Below are 17,960 nucleotides of genomic sequence, written 5' to 3'. Positions count from 1 at the left end.
TCTAGCTAGGCATTCAGCTCACTTGATCTCACTGAATTATTAACTTGTTAATTAATACTGAACCGCATTTATTAGACTTATCATAGAATGCATACTTGGACCAAGGGCATTATTTCCTTCAGCTATATGCCAAACCACCCCAGTTGTAGCTCGAAACAGCTCTCAAGTCCTGCAAAACGGTCAAGAACCTGATGTGCACCCGACTGTTCCTGCTCGGGGTCACCACTCTGCTCACCAAAGCTAAGAGGAATAGCCTAACCCTCTGCTCCGCGGACACTCCCACGCTACGGATAGCATCCATAATCACCGTAACAGAAGCGTGGGTGTCGTCGTCTGACAAATCAACAACAGGGCCGAGCAGGTCCCTGGCAGCGGCCGAGCGCCACGTCAGCTCCGAATCAAAGGTCACATTCCTCTCAAAAAAAGGAAGACCCGTAAATATGGCGAATTCGAATGGGGTAATGGTGATCTTCCCCCACGCCATATGAAAGGTGTTGGTGGTATCCCACCACCGCTCCAGCAAAGCCCATAGCAGGGGTTTGATCCTCGTTCTCTTCGAAGTACCGCCCATGGTATGCCAGAAATCAGCCAGGCCCATCTGTGACCAGATCTCCATAGCCTCCTCGTCAGCACGGATGGCTTTAAAGGCCTTCTGAACCTCCACCAAGGACCAGAAAATGCGGAACGGCTCTCCATCGGCCTACAGATGAACGAGTCAGTTCAGAACCTATACAAGTACAAAATACAAGTTCAAAACATAAGTACGAGACTCCCCAAGCCAGCGCGAGGCCGCTGAAACAAGTGAAACTCCGACCGAAACACCAGGTTGGAAGGGCACCACCCAGTACCAACGAAGGTAGGTGCTCTCCGGGGAATCATACCCCCATCTGGCGCGTTTACCGCAGCCGCTTCATCATCCGAAGCATCCTCCTCAGCAGCTCGAACCACCGAAGATTCGGCGAGCTTCCTCCGAGTGTGACGAGGCATACTAAATCAAGCAGCGTACAAAATGTCAAGATTCTAAAACTGGGGGCTATCCTATACTAGCCCGTGCAAGAATCAAAGTTCAAGTGGCTATCCTATACTAGCCTGTACAAAATCAAAAATTCAAAAATCCCCAGTGGCAGTGCCAATTCAGCCAGGGACCTCTAGTTCAAAATACAAGTTCTACACCAAGGCTTAGGCTACCCACGCCGAATCAGGTATACAAGTTCTACACCAATGCCTAGGCCACCCACGCCGAAGCAGGTATACAAGTTCAACACCAACGCCTAGGCTACTCATGCCGAAGCCAGCATTCCAAAACTCTACAAACAACATCTAGGCATCCTATCCTATTCTCTCCTGAGACCCCACGAGGTCACCAGTGAGACTACTATCTACAAATTACAGGTACAAGATTCAAGAAAATTTTCAAAAAATTCAAATCTACAAGTTCCAACAGTTCAAGTTCGAATGGCTATCAAATAGTTTTCTACAAGCCTACTATCATGCAAGCATCATTTTAAAGTACGAGAAAATCAAAACTACATGCAATCTTAGAGTTATTTCATAAGCAAACCGTGAAAAACTTACATGGACAAGGCAAGAACAAGATCAAGGGAAGAGCTTAATCGACCTTTGAGAGAGAAAAGCAAAGAAATTCAAGGGAATGCGCCTCAATATGGCACGGGCAAGGGGTGCTTTTATAGCACAGCCCCGCGTCGGACGCGGAGCCCAGCGCCCTATGCTGCCTGCTGCATGCGCAGAATCTGCCGCGCGCGGTCTCCCGTGCTGATTGCACGTCCTTTACTGCTACGGTCTTCCGCACCAAGCATCAAACGTCGCATCGGGCCATCCATCAAAAATACGTTGTATCTCCAAGTACAAACAGATGAATATTTCAAGAATACAAAGTTCAAAAAATACAATGACTCAGGTGTTCGACTCCCAACGCACCCAAGCTCCAGGAAAGTCAGCCGAAATTTCAAAATCTTAAGGGCCAATAAAAAGCTCTTAGGAGCAAAGCACGTCCCCAACGGATCAACTCCGGGTGTTCGAAATTCAAAAATTCAAGATTCAAAAATCCAAGACTCAAAGATTCGAGATTCAAAATTCAAGATTCAAAATTTTCGATGCCAAGCTCCGTCCTTAACCAAAGGCGGAAGAGTACAAGTACAAACCGGAGTCATCACAACCGCGCCGAGGTAGACTCTAACCTTTTTTCTAACGCCTGTTTTATGCAGGTACCGGCGTACAAAGAGTGGTCTTGATTGCAGAACATCTTGATCATTATCCGTCCCTTTCGAAATACTTTGACTTGCGCTTTCCTAACCGAACGCTCAGTCAAAGTGGGGGCTTCTGTAGACACCTAATTTGTGTCTCCCCTCTGGGATGATGACGATACCATTATCCTTACTAGGCGGTTGGAACAAATCCGTGCGGAAATCCCAATTGCTAAGAACATCTCCAAAATTCAAGATCCAAAATCCAATCCCCAAGGTTGTTCCCCTTTCGGAACTCGGTACAAAATACAATCTTCAAAAAACCAATTTCAAAATCCAAGTACAATCTCATCTAGTAGACCATCCCATTGGTTTTACTAGGCCTTTTCCACTCAAAATCATAATAGGCAAGTCAAATTCGGGCGCCGATCCACAAAACCGAGCAAGCCGGGCCTCGCCCCGTAAAACCGAAGTTTAAAACCCGAAACGGCTTGTTTTTAGATGCAAAATTAGAGCCTTAACCTCCAAAAAAACACTACACGCCAACTCGTACTCTTCGTACGAAGGTACATCCATAACAAAACAAATCAAGGACGGCATCTTTTTCGTCCTTTTTTGCAGCATTCATGCCACGTCACCAGGGCCCAGCGCTGCCAGCTGCGTGCTGCGCTGGCGATGGCTGGCATTTTGCACCCATTTTTCCTATGAAAAACCCCTAATTCCCAGCATTTTAGGGGGGGATTTCAAGAGACAACGTCGTAATACAGAAATTTCGTCTCAAAATACAAATCAAAAACCCCTCAAAAACACATACAAAACTTCAAGTTCTAAGCAATTGGGAGCTCTAAAAGGAATTCTTGCCTAAACCTAAATAAGTAATTTCGAATCCCACCATATTCAATCATGTTATATTGATTTTCCTACTTCAAAAATGATTAGCAAGTTGGCATTTTTATTACTAAAAATGTCACTTGCAACAATCATACATCTTTTCAAAATCCACACTTTTCAAAATACAAAAATGCAAACTTTCAAGATTCAAGGATGTTCAAAGTTGTCCACAATCACTTCTTTGAACTAGAATCACTTTCTAACATGGAGTAATCAAAGATGACACCTTTTTAACTTTTAAAGGGTTTAATCTTTTGAGATTCAAGACTCCATTTTTCAATATACAAGTTCAAGTTTTCAAATTTCAAGATCCCACAATGTTTAGGGTTGCTCATGACTACTTCCCTAAACTAGGATCCTTTCAAAGTAAGAGAATATCAAAGATCTAACCTTTTCAACATTAAAAGGCCCGATCTTTGAGATTCAAGTCTCTTAAGTTTCAATATTTCAAGTACAAGTTCAATATTTCAAGTTCAAGTTCAAGTATTTCAAGTTCAACATTTCAAGATTCAAACTTTCAAGTTCAAGTTCTATATGCAAAATCTATGATACTTTGGGATGAGAAACTTCTCCCAAGTTGATATTTTTGGCTTTGAATTCGTGTCGGGCGCACTTATTTTTAAGGAGCCGCTTGGCGTTCGAATCTCATGTGCCCAAGTACAAGTTTCAATTATGAAATTTCAATTATGCACCTTTCAATATTGCAATTTCAATTATGCACCTTTCAATTCCGCAATTTCAATACCGCACTTTTAATTATGCAATTTCAATTCCGCACTTTCAATTCCGCAATTTCAATTCCGCACTTTCAATTCCGCATCTTTACTTGCCTAGTCCTTCTAGGCAATGTGGACCTACTCCCTAGTCCATCTCTAGGGGGTCTTGTATTTACTAATTCCGCATTTACTTACTATTGTGATGTTGCTTTATTGCTTTCATCACTATATATGCTAAATACAACAAAATACAAGGTTACAATCACGCTTAACAAAGATAATTTCTTGGACAAACCGATCTTAGGTTCCTTTAAATTAACCTTTAAAGCAAAGTGACCACCATACAAAGTAGAGATTCTATTTGCTCTAAAATGCAAACCCACATAGTCTAATCTAGGGTTCTTTTTTCTAAAATGCTATGTCACGTACTTGAATAATTTCTAAAGCTCGCGGAATAAGCATCTCGTTCCCGTGCCCGGATCTCACCCATCCGTTTCGAAGATTCAAGCCTTATCCTAAAATAGAGTCATTTGCGGTCTTTCCAAACAAGACTTTAAACAAAGTTTGGTGGCGACTCCTTCGAGGTACAAAAATTCAATGGTTTCTAAAAACCGCCCCCCTTGTAGGGAAAGAGCACCCTCGCGTTCAAAAACACCCCCTACAATTGATACTTGTATATTGAACTTGAATATTGAACTTAGGAGTCTTGAATCTTAAAGGTTAGACTTTTTAATGTTAAAAAGGTTCACCTTTGATATGCTCCATAACTTGAAAATGATTTTAGTTTAAGGAAGTGATTACAAACAACCTTAAACATCATAGAATCTTGAAAATGAAACTTGTACTTGAACATTAAAATGTCGAGTCTTGAATCTCAAAGATTAAACCTTTTAATGTTGAAAAGGCTTCACCTTTAATTTGCTCCATAACTTGAAAATGATTCTAGTTTAAGGAAGTGATTACAAAGAACCTTAAACATCATGGAATCCATAACTTTGTACTTGAATCATAGAAAGTGTTGATTTTTGTAAAAATATGTGATTGTTGTAAGTGACACTTTTGAGAGCAAAAGTGTCAACTTTACTAATCATTTTGGAAGAAAAAATGAATCTTGTATGGCATAATGGAAATGGTGTTTTTGTACAATCATTTGGAGAGGGTTTCAAGTATGAAACCTCCTCAAAGATGACACCTTTGTATGATTTTCCTAGTTACCAAAAGGCATGAACCCTAAATGGTAACATCATTGGATTTTTGTATAGAAATGTAGAAGAATAGAAAGAATTGTAGATTTGAGTAGGGATTCGGAATTACCTAGTTAGGGTTGGGTTGGAATTCCTTTTAGAGCTCCCAATTGCTTGAACACTTGGAATTGTATAGGAATTTGAGGATTGAAAGTTGATTTTTGTATTTTGATTTTGAGATTGAATTTCGAAATTACGACGTTCTGATTCTGATTTGGTGCCCCAAAATGCTTCAAAATCAGGTTTAAATAGAAAATTAGATGGCTAAACGCCAAGTGCCAGCTGCGCCCAGTCAGAGGCCTGCGTCCGGCGCCTCTAACGTGGCACAGGAAACGCCAACGCAAGGACGATGACACCGTCCTTGCATTTGTATTTTGTGAATGTACCTTTGTATGAAATGTACGAACTTTGGCACGTATCATTTGCTTAATGATTAAGCCTTTGATTTTGCGACTAAAAACTAGTTGTTTTCGGGTTTTTGAATTCAGTTTTACGGGACGAGGCCCGGCTTGCTCGGTTTTGTGGGTCGGCGCCCGAATTTGGATTGCTTAGTGTCATTTTGATTGGAAAAGGCCTTATAAAGCCAATGGAGAGGTCCATTGGGTGAGATTGTGTTTGGATTTTGAAATTGATTTTTGGAAATTGAATTTTGTACCGAGTTCCGTAATGAGAATGGTCTCGGGAATTGGACTTTGGATGTTGGAATTTGGAATGTGTTTTAGCAATCGGGACTTCCGCACGGAGTTGTACCAACCAACTAACAAGGATAATAGTATCGTCATCATCCCATAGGGGAGACAGAATTTAGGTGTCTACAGATATGCATTCATTTCATTTAGAAGCCGATGTGTTTAGAGATGTGATTTTGTATGTCCTGAGCTTTCTAAACTCTTAGTATCCTCTATCAAATGGAGTGATTTTCCTTTCCCATTTCTGTTTGTGTTAGTCATTTACTCCATTTGGTAGGAGGATATTAAAGTCATAGGATTCAATGATGAAAAACAACTAAAAACCGAGAACAACTAAAATGATGCAATTATGTTGCTTTGATGGTTGAAGGAATGGATGTTTACTTATGGTCCATGTTCTTTCATGTCCCCTTGTTCCATGCCTTGTCTTATAAATGAATTGTAATTAACTACCTTGCCTTTGTTGCCTTGTTCATGCCTTGCCTTATAAATGAATTCATGTCTCCTTGTTAATAATTTAGAAACAAATTGGTCAATGATGTAAATAAACTTAATTGAGATTGAAACCTTACATTCCTATTTTCACCTCCTTTACCTTGTTCATTTTTGCCTTGTTCTTGCTTCCTTGTTCTTGTTGCCTTGTTCTTACTGTCTTGTTCTTACTGCCTTGGTCATTGTTGCCTTGTTCTTGTTGCCTTGTTCCTTGATGCCTTGTTGTTGCTTCCTTGTTCTTGATGCCTTGTTATTGCTTCCTTGTTCTTGATGCCTTGTTCTTGCTGCCTTGTTCTTGCTGCCTTGTTCTTGCGGCCTTGTTCATTGATGCCTTGTTCTTGCTGCCTTGTTCTTGTTGCCTTGTTCAATGATAAAATGGTTGTGTAACTCGAATATTACTTCTGCTGGCGCATTGGCTTCTAAGTGAGAAGATTTTCCATCTGAAAATGATGTGATATGCATTCATTCCACTTAGAAGTCGATGTGTTTGGAGAAGTGATTTTGCATGTCCTGAGTGTCCTGAACTCTTAGTATCCTCTATCAAATGGATTGAGTTTCCTTTCCCATTTATGTTTGTGTTAGTCATTTACTCCATTTGGTAGCAGGATATTAAAATCATAGGATTCAATGATGAAAACAACTAAAAACCGAGAACAACAACAATGATGTAATTATGTTGCCTTGATGGTTGAAGGAATGGATGTTTACTTATTATCCTTGTTCTTTCATGTCCCCTTGTTCCATGCCTTGCCTTATAGTCCTTGCCTTTGCTGTCTTGTTCATGCCTTGCCTTGAAAATTAATTCATGTCCCCATGTATGCATGTAATTATGTTCCTTCATGATTTAAGGATTGGCTGATTCATTCATTTAATGTTTTGTGTTTCAGTTACACTAGATTAAAACATGAATGTGATTATGATGAACAAAAACAAAACTATGATTAACAACAATAAATTCATTCATTCTATCAAAATATATGTTGCTTCCAAAATGTTTTGCTTACATGTGATGCTTTCATTCAAACTTACAAAAGTGACATAATATTTCTTTTTGTAACTTTCAAAACATGTCCCCAAAACACAAAAAGTAATCTATTTGTTTGCTCTGTGCTTCACTGATTTGCTATCCATTCTTCAACAAGTTGTGTGCACTCATTCACAGCCCACCTTGGTGCATTCACTTGTTCTGGTAGATTGCCCTCATCTTCTAAAATCTTTTTCTTGTTGTGTGGGAGTTGGTAGTTGTTGTCCCCCTTGTGTTTCAGAATTTCATTTCCAACATAATGAAGTGACATCCACACATTAGATAGAGTCTTTTCATGCAGTTCATTAAATGAGTCAATCAACACTAGAGGAAAAATCGTCATGTTCTTCCCTTCAAGTGAGGCTCATTTAGTAAATTGGCAGCACTTGAGAGCATGAAAAATAAAAGATAAAATACCTTTTCACAAGTGCGGGCTATTTTAAAAAATTGGCAGCACTTAAACTCAAATGTGGGCTTTGAACTCAAGTGCGGGCTCATTTTACAAAAGCCGCACATAAAATTCCTAAAATATTACAAAAAAAAAAAAAGAAATTCTAAAATCAGAGAAGCGCGCATTCGTTTTCTCTCTCCTCGATTCTTCGACCTCTTCCTCTTCAGCTTCTTTCTGTCGTCGCCGTCGCTTCTTCACCGCAGGAGATCGATCTCCCCCACCGCCGTTGATCTCTACCCTCTTCCAGATCAGACTAATTCAGGTTTATTCATCGAATTTTTTTTTTCTGGTTATTTTTGGCGATTTTTCTCTTCAATCCTCCTCCCTAATCAATTTCTTTACTCCAATTTCATGGACATTGGAGGACCTCTCATTTTTCGTCAATTATTCATTTTTATGCAAATATTTTGTAGGTAGTTTGGATCACTGGAGCTAGCCGTGGAATCGGTATGCGATCAATTTTTGTGTTTTGATTGAATTTATTGCTTCTATTGTCAATTATTAGCTGCTGTGAACTTCAGACTAGTAATTTTTTTGATATGGATGTGAAGCTTGTTGAATTGGTGCGTATGTAGCAAAAACAATATGATGTTTAAACGCTGTGATGTGGAAATTGTTTGTTGATATCCATATTCTGTTGTTTGGATTACTGGAGCGAGCCGCAGAATTTGTATGCAATCAAATTTGTGTGTTTTAATTGAATTTATTGTCAATTATTAGCTGCTATGAACTTGGGAGTAGTAAATTATTTGATATTGTGGTAGAGCTTGTTGAATTGATGTTATGTAGCAAAAAAGATGATGTTTAAACGCTGTAATGTTGAAATCGTTTGGTAATTCATATTCTGTTGGTTTCGTCACTATAGTTCAATTGATTGATCACAAACTCTTAAGTGAGTCCGTCTCATTGTATCTTAATTCCACCAATGTCGTTTAGCAGTTTAGGAACATTCTGTGATCAATTTTCCTGGTAAATTTTCGGTTAAGTGTCAGTATGTGTTTCAATAGTTAGCTTATTGCGAGACCATCTCACCATTAGTTGTTATTGGATTGATTTTTCATTGTTATATTTGGAAGTTTTCTGGTGAGGGAGAACGACAACATCTGGTTTGGGAACTGAAACACATAAGTGTCAGTATGTGTTTCAATAGTTAGCCTCATGCTCTACCTAATGCTGACCATAAGATGTACCTTATATGTAAACTGCAGTCTTAGGTTAGTTTTTTTAAAACTGATATCTACCTCGTCCTTCAACTGGTCATTCTCTTGTGTCAGCATCTTCTCCTGCAGAAACAATGATCACTAGATTCAGATTCATAAAACAAGCCAAAATGAAAAGTATAACATGGTCAGCAGAAGCATGTTTACTTTAGGGAAAAAAATTGTCCAGCTAACCCAGTTTTGGTATGAAGAGCAAATGATAAAAAGATTGGACAACAAAGTGATTGCATCTACACATATAGAGTTAGAAAGTAGAAACACATCTGAGCTAAAACTATTCTGTACTTTTGACTTTATCAACTTCGTTCAGTGTACTTGCGTCGAATTCAGTTGGGGTGTGAGTTCTAGATCTGTAGAGTTTTGTTGTTTCACACACCACAAAGTACCAACAGAGAAATTTCAAACGACCAGAAAGGTCATGCTGTTACATAATTTCTACTGCATTACTGTCAGTGTTACTGCAAGTCCTGTAAGCTATAAGGGTCTACAACCTCCTAGCATAATACAGATTTATTTGGCAGGAAAATTGAAGACAGGTCTACGTAACAAAGGAAGAAAACGACCGAACATGTTAAACTTGTTTACTTTGGTTGCACTGCCTGCATTAGGTAGAGCATGAGGCAGCAGGAACAAGAAACTTTGGAGTAAGTTATCCTATTCTATAAGCAGAACAAACCAGAAAAAAGGAACAATCTTGGATTATTTCCTTAGGACTTAGGTTCTAGTAATAAAAAAGCATAAGATATCATATCATTTGTCTTCGATGTCTCTGATATTCTTCCACTAACCTCTCTCATGACAGGAACTCAGCAGTTCTCGCACAGTAAGGTTGCCTGATATGCGATTGCCTATGTTGTACACATTGTCGTGGCCTGATAGCTGCTCTAAGATAACCTGGCCACGCTTCGATCTCTGCAAGTAAGTATATTCCCTCTTTTGGTAAAGCTTGAGCAATCAACATATATTTGAAACATAATGGAATGCATAGGAAATACATTTATTTGAAAAATTAGAAAATACGTTTTGAATTAACTTCTTGTTATGATTTTGATCGAGTACAATATAACATAATGGAATGCATAGGAAATACAATCTATTGTTTGACGGTTATTAAACTTTACAGAATATATCGTGTATAATTCTTTTCAAGTTGCGGTTATGATTTTGATCATGTTGGTGGTACATAAATTCTTGGTTATTTCCTTCACTTTGCAATGACTCGTGGGTTTCTTTGTTGTTACTTGTACTTGTAAGTGTTATTTATGGGCAGAAACAAGTCTAATAACACCTAAAATGATTTAGAAGTTAATGTTATTTAAGGCCTCTACTAATGAGTTTGCATCATGGGAGGGATGTTTCCTAATATCTCAGAATTCCATGCTGTTATCAAGCCAATGCTTCAATGTCATGTTACTGGAGTGTTTTGGTTGGTATTCCTTATTGTTTAAATATTGGAATTGTGAAAACACTTCATATGTTTTTGCATCACATTTAACACAATTCAGAACTCATAGTTTATACTAGTTAATGATCAAATAAGGAATTTGGTTCATTTTAAACATAAAACTACTCATATAAGTGTATTAAACATGGAAAGACTTTAAAATACTCATTTAAGTTCATTAGTTAAAAGTTGAGACCGAAATTAACCATTTTAGTCAAAATGTGATCGATAATGAACTAACAAGGCTTAAATGTGCATAACTTCACCAAAATGGGTTAGAATGAGTCTTTAAAACATAAAACTAAGTGTATCAAACATGGAAAAACTTTAAAATACTCATTTAAGTTCAATAGTTGAAAGTTGGGACCGAAATTAGTCATTTTAGTCAAAATGTGACCAATAATGAACTAACAAGGCATAAATGTGCATAACTTTACCAAAATGGGTGAGAATGAGTCTTTGAAACATAAACCTAAGTGTATCAAACATGAAAAGACTTTAAAATATTCATTTAAGTTCATTAGTTGACCGAAATTAGCCATTGTAGTCAAAATGTGACCGATAATGAACTAACGAGGCTTAAATGTGCATAACTTTACCAAAATGGGTGGGAATGAGTCTTTCAAACATAAAACTAAGTGTATTAAACATGGAAAAACTTTAAAATTCTCAATTAAGTTCATTAGTTGAAAGTTGGGACCGAAATTAGCCATTTTAGTCAAATTGTGACCGATAATGAACTAACGAGGCTTAAATGTGCATAAATTTACCAAAATGGGTGAGAATGAGTATTTGAAACATAAAACTAAGTGTATCAAACATGAAAAAACTTTAAAATACTCATTAAGTTCATTAGTTGAAAGTTGGGACCGAAATTAGCCATTTTAGTCAAAATGTGACTGATAATGAACTAACGAGTCTTAAATGTGCATAACTTCACCAAAATGGGTGGGAATGAGTCTTTCAAACATAAAACTAAGTGTACGTATTAAACATGGATAGACTTTAAAATTCTCATTTAAGTTCATTAGTTGAAAGTTGGGACCGAAATTAGCCATTTTAGTCAAAATGTGACCGATAATGAACTAACGGGGCTTAAATGTTCATAAATTTACCAAAATGGGTGAGAATGAGTATTTTAAACATAAAACTAAGTGTATCAAACATGAAAAGACTTTGAAATACTCATTTAAGTTCATTAGTTGAAAGTTGGAACCGAAATTAGCCATTTTAGTCAAAATGTGACCGATAATGAACTAACGAGGCTTAAATGTGCATAACTTCACCAAAATGGGTGAGAATGAATCTTTAAAACATAAAACTAAGTGTATTAAACATGGAAAGACTTTAAAATACTCATTTAAGTTCATTAGTTGAAAGTTGGGATCGAAATTAGCCATTTTAGTCAAATTGTGACCGATAAAGAACTAACGAGGCTTAAATGTGCATAACTTCACCAAAATGGGTGAGAATGAGTCTTTCAAACATAAAACCAAGTGTATTAAACATGGAAAGACTTTAAAATACTCATTTAAGTTCATTAGTTGAAAGTTGGGACCGAAATTAGCCATTTTAGTCAAATTGTAACCGATAATGAATTAACGAGGCTTAAATGTGCATAACTTCCCCAAAATGGGTGGGAATGAGTCTTTGAAACATAAAACTAAGTGTATCAAACATGAAAAGACTTTGAAATACTCATTTAAGTTCATTAGTTGAAAGTTGGGACCGAAAAAAGCCATTTTAGTCAAAATGTGTCCGATAATGAACTAACGAGTCTTAAATGTGCATAATTTCACCAAAATGGGTGATAATGAGTCTTTAAAACATAAAATAAGTGTATTAAACATGGAAAGACTTTGAAATTCTCAATTAAGTTCATTAGTTGAAAGTTGGGACCGAAATTAGCCATTTTAGTCAAAATGTGACCGATAATGAACTAACGAGGCTTAATTGTGCATAACTTCACCAAAATGGGTGAGAATGAGTTTTTGAAACATAAAATAGGTGTATTTAACATGTAAAGACTTTAAAATACTCATTTAAGTTTATTAGTTAAAAGTTGGGATCGAAATTAGCCATTTTAGTCAAAATGTGACTGATAATTAACTAACGAGGCATAATTGTGCATAACTTCACCAAAATGGGTGAGAATGAGTCTTTGAAACATAAAACTAGTTGTATTAAACATGGAAAGACTTTAAAATACTCATTTAAGTTCATTAGTTGAAAGTTGGGATCGAAATTAGCCATTTTTATTATTATACGGTTCATTATTTCTTTGTTATGAACAAATTAAGTCTTGATTTATTGTACGATTCAATATTTATAATATAACTAAAGTGTATATATATTTTTTGATGGTTGATATTTTAAAGGTATTTAATTATCCGAGAGAGCGGCCTTTCACCTTTGAGGAGATAGATGAAATTCGAGAAATGTTGGCAAACTTCATTAGTAGTGATTGTCTTTGATATTTTCTTGTATTGAACCTTAAATTATGGATGCTAGTTTTTCATATAATTGCAATGTAAACTACTTTTATATTTACAATTATATATACTATTTAATTTAATTATCTATAAAATTGGATAGATTTTATATGACGTATGGATGTTAATCAGTAGCATGGTCCAATTCTAATATGTAGTAGGGAAATCGGTTATACAACAAATCTAGATCAAGTGCGGCTTATTTATAGGACAAGTGCGGCTCATTTATAAGCCAAGTGCGGCTCATTTATATATCAATTGCGGCTCATTTTTATGCTTGTGCTGCCCATTTTTATGTCAAGTGCGGGCTCATTTTAAAATTTGGCAGCACCAAATATGTCAAGTGCGGGCTCATTTTCAAAATTGGCAGCACCAAATATGTCAAGTGCGGGCTCATTTTCTAAAATTGGCAGCACAAATATGTCAAGTGCGGGCTCATTTTCTAAATTGGCAGCACTTGAAACATCAAGTGCTGCCAATATTTTGGCAGCACTTGAAAAACATCAAGTGCGGGCAGGCCATGTGCTGCACATGTAAAAGCCCGCACTAAACCCCTTAAAATGAGCCCGCACTTGAGGTTTTTTCCTCTAGTGCACTGCACCACTTAAATCTTCCACTGTTTTAGGCATCTTTTTGTGCATAAGTGATTGAATTGACCTAAAAAACCCCAAGTCCAATATGTTGCAATCTGGACTGTTTGCTGACTGTTGAGTCAATATCAATGTAAACCCATCTTGCTTGTAGTGTTGCTGCCATTCTTGATCAAATTGCAAAATGTGTGCCTTTGCATTGTCTTGAATGATGTATATCACTTTTTCCCCCTCATGACTACTACAAAATAGGGCTATAGCAACGGCCTAAATATGTTGGCAAACATCCATTAAATGTTGCCATAGACCTATAGCAACGGTTTATATGGCGTTGCCAATAGGTGGCGCTGCTATATCTCTACAGCAACAATGTACCTTAGGCAACAACTTTATAAAACTGCTGCCATAGATATCATTAGCAACGCTTTTCTTAGGCAACGGTTTTTAGCTTTTGCCAATAGTTTTATTATATCTAAGGCGACAGTTATTGAGTTTTAGTAACAATTATTTATGATTTCAAGAAACACTTTTAATGTTTAAGATAACGCTTTTATTATGTATAGCAGCACTAACAACAATCTTTGACAACGTTTGTTTCTCTAATATTGCAACACTTTTAGAGTCTATAGCAACATTTCTTGCTATAGCTATTGCGGTACTTTTACACGAGTCTATAGCAACACTTTTTGCTACACTATTGCGGTATTTTTATGTGAATCTTTTGTAACATTTCTTGACACAACTATTACGACACTTTTATGTGAGTCTACAGCAACTTTTCTTGATACAATTAGCGACACTTTAACACAAACTTATAGCAACAATTTCATATATATTTATTTGGTAGCTCGTTAAAATTAAAAATATTATGCCAAAATATCCACCTATTTCAAAAGTAAAACATTAATTTCAAATTAAGTTTTACTTTTTTTTACAATAAAATATCCATTGTTCTCTTTGTCAAGAAATAAAATTTAAAAATAAAATATCCTTAACGATCATTCTAATAAAAAAACCATTACTATAATATAAATACATCAATTAAGAAAGCTAATGAATCTCCAAAAAGAACTAATAGTTCAAGAAATCTAGAATCTATCTAACATTTAATTTATTCGTCCAAACACAGTCCACATGAACTTCAATCTATGCTCTTCCTACCATCCTGTAAACAGAAAAATGATAGGCAATATAATAAGAAAAATTATTGCATGTAATTAAAAAGAAATAATACAATTAATGAATGACATAAAAGTGAAATAAAACTAGCAAATAACACATGATCCGAAGGATAAAGAAAAAAGAAATAGGGAGAAACTTAAACGAGGAGCACATCTAAATTACCTAATTTCATATGAAAGTTTCGTAGAGAGACCGAATCTAGTACAAATCCAACTTCCAAAAGACACAAACTGCTCAACATTACTAGAACACAGCCATATTTAGCATGGTATACTAACACATTACAAGAAAACAGCAGCACCTGATTAGACCAACACATTTAAGTCACATGATTAGAGCTCATGTATTATAAGATGCAACACATTAAAGTCACATGATTAGAGCTCAGAAAGACCATAATTGCTATTGAGCAAAGCAGAACTAAACTGGGAATTGGATATAAGTTATTATTAATAGCATTTATCATTAGATATTAAAAAAATTAGGGAGGTCTGTACTCTGTATTCTTTTATACAAAGGGAGTATTATGACTAAAGAACTACACCGTAGTACATAGCATGGAAAAAAATGAAAAACGTAATCCAGATGAAGATGCAACCAGAACATAACTATGTACTTCAACGAAAATTTCGAAGAGACAATCCTCAAGAGAAGGTGCATATTTTTATTCAAGCTACTGAAACCAAATCCCTCAAAACTCACACTTGGTCAGGAGAAGATTTGCCTACTGAAATTAAACCTATTTCTAGGGCTATGATGTGCAAAATTTATGATAAACATGTGTATTACTATGGTTTTCCTAGAGTCTGTTTGTGAGATACTAGAACAAAGAAGTACTAGCTAATCTCTAATATTTGAAAGTATGTACAAGTCATACTGTATATAACCTCCCCCCCCCCCCCCCCCCCCCACTACCTGAACAAAACACTTGCAGAACTGCAGCTGAAAACCACTCAGCCCAAAAGAAACTTGCTATAATATTGCTTGAACACACCAGCAACCAGAAGCTACCCTTGCGGAAATAGAACAACTACTAGCATATCAAAATCTGCTAACTGAGAACATAACAGCTACAAAAAATTCAAGCAGAACAGACCAAAATGAACTCAGTGTTAGGTTATTTTCTTGTTATTTTATTTTTCATTTACCAATTTCCTGCTTCCGCTATACATAAACAAGCACAAACATTTTGAACAACAAAATTCCAAGAAAATTTGAAGTTCTAGCTCATTCCATCTCTCTCCATAAACTTCCTATTTTCCGGAACTTCTCTCATTAATTCTCACTAATTTTAGGATAATGAATTATGTAGTTCCCATTACTTTTACTTGCTTTTTCTCTGACAAGTTCGTACAAGTTCGTTTTTGCAATTTTGGCAAATGATTTTATGCTTAGGTCGTAGAATATTTTGGTGAATTTGTGTGAAAACTTGTTAATCTCAGTTATCTTTCCAGCAAATTTGAAGTTTTGATTAGGTAAATGCACCTACAAGCTTGAATAGCTGAATTGGTTAGAGCGTGTGGCTATTAACCACAAGGGAGACATGAACTTATACCTAGTCATAATAGTATATAGTAGCAGCATTAGGAATTAAAGGCAAGGGGAGACATGACTGTCACAAACAAGAATAGACTTACTTCTTAATTATGTCATAATCCACAAATAAGACGTGTTCTTACTTCCTAATTATATCATAATTTCACAATCATCAAACACCATAATTCCACGATTATCAAACACCAAAAGCATAAATTTGTCCCTCAATAGAATCCTTTGCAAAATAATCATCAAGACCTACAGTGCACAAACATCTCATCACCCATAACAGAAAACTAGGGCTCCAACAAACAAAAGAACGGCAAGAAACAAGTAACACCCTACTTCATTAACAGAACCAATACCCTGCAAACCTGACTGCACCACAAAACATAAAAAACATAGCACCAGAACAGCCCCAAAAAAACGGAATCCACAACTGCAACGAAAACATAAAGCACCACAACAACTAATTTGAAAACCTAAAATATTGTTCTCTTCCTACCATACAGAATTCAAAACTCAATTACATCAACTAAATGTAGGTGCCCATTCAGTTCGATATATCAATTAATTATTAGCTCGCTAAACCAACTATAATTTCAATCAAACAAATCCGAAAGCAGATTTTAAGAAATAGATGAATAGAAGGTGCCCAATTTTCGAAATTTCAGCAAAGAGATGATAATGAAGAAATTAAAATAAATAAATAAATAAGAAAGGAGAAGGAGAAGGAGGCTTACCAAAGTTCCGTTGAAGAACGGCAAATAGTCAAAGAGACGATGAATAGTTTTGTGAACCTAGATGAAGGTGCCCATTCAATTTAATATATCAATTAATCAATTGTTAACCCGCTAAACCAAATCAACGATAATTCCAATCTAACGAATTCCAAACTCAATTATAGAAAATAGATGAATAGAAGGTGCCCAATTTTGAAAATCAAGCAACTAGTTGATGATGAAATTAAATTTAATAAAGAAGAAAGGAGAAGGAGGCTTACCAAAGCTCTGCAGAAGAACGGCGATTAGAAAAAGAAGAAGAACAATCGAAGATATGATTATCAGTTTTGTAAATCTAGGTTAAAACCGTGAGAAAAAAAACCCTTTTAGTTTCTCAAACCCGCTTCAATGAAAATTTCCTTTTAGTTTTAGTAAGCGACTTTAGTTTTTTTTTTTTTTACCCATTTATACTTTATTCAACTTAACGATTTACATGTCGTTGCTATATATTTCTATAGCAACGATTTTCTAAAGTTAAAATGTAACTTTATCAACGACATAAAACCGTAGCTATAAACATACTTATAGCAACAGTAATAAAATTGTTGCTAAAGCAGCGTTGCTATAGCCCAACTTTGTTGTAGTGACATGTGGTGGCCATTTCTCTTTAGTTGCTGGGATTAAGTAGTTGATTAGCATGGCCCTAGTTGCAATCTAATTAACTAACTTGATTGCTTTTGTCTCAATTGTCCCCTTCACTCTGTTTTTGGATGTTCTCTTTGCTGCCACTGCATCTGTGAATGGAAATATACCTAGTTTGCCATCAAACTCACACTGCCCATCTTCTTCCCACCTTGGCCTTGCTACTGCTGCCATGAACATGAACTTTGAAATATTCGTTCTTGATTCTGCCTTTCTGTGTGGAAATGGTTCATTGTTTGCTAAATAGACTCTTTGACTTTTTGCGTTAGATAGAACCATTTCTCATCGATGTGAATGAAATCATACATGGTGTAATATGTGGGATCATTTGGTATTGAGTAGTCCATTATGAGACCAAGTA

At 36.2% G+C, this 17,960-nt stretch overlaps 2 long non-coding RNA genes across 2 annotated transcripts; one reads left to right on the top strand and one right to left on the bottom strand.

The window, feature by feature from the left end:
• Window positions 1-7,805: 7,805 nt before the first annotated feature.
• On the top strand, window positions 7,806-12,950 carry LOC110782525 (uncharacterized). The gene is made up of 5 exons (XR_002531933.2): window positions 7,806-7,973; window positions 8,125-8,158; window positions 9,453-9,575; window positions 9,734-9,849; window positions 12,754-12,950. It is a non-coding gene; the product is annotated as an uncharacterized lncRNA (long non-coding RNA).
• Window positions 12,951-14,344: 1,394 nt separating this feature from the next.
• LOC110782548 (uncharacterized) lies at window positions 14,345-17,352 on the bottom strand. The gene is made up of 3 exons (XR_002531943.2): window positions 17,179-17,352; window positions 16,919-16,975; window positions 14,345-14,622 (listed from the first exon to the last, which is right to left on the bottom strand). It is a non-coding gene; the product is annotated as an uncharacterized lncRNA (long non-coding RNA).
• Window positions 17,353-17,960: the final 608 nt, after the last annotated feature.

The sequence above is a fragment of the Spinacia oleracea genome, chromosome 3, assembly GCF_020520425.1.
Source record: "Spinacia oleracea cultivar Varoflay chromosome 3, BTI_SOV_V1, whole genome shotgun sequence".
In the NCBI taxonomy this organism is placed as follows: domain Eukaryota; kingdom Viridiplantae; phylum Streptophyta; class Magnoliopsida; order Caryophyllales; family Amaranthaceae; genus Spinacia; species Spinacia oleracea.
The sequence above is the reverse complement of the archived record's forward strand: the minus strand, read 5'-3'. Positions and strand labels throughout refer to the sequence as shown.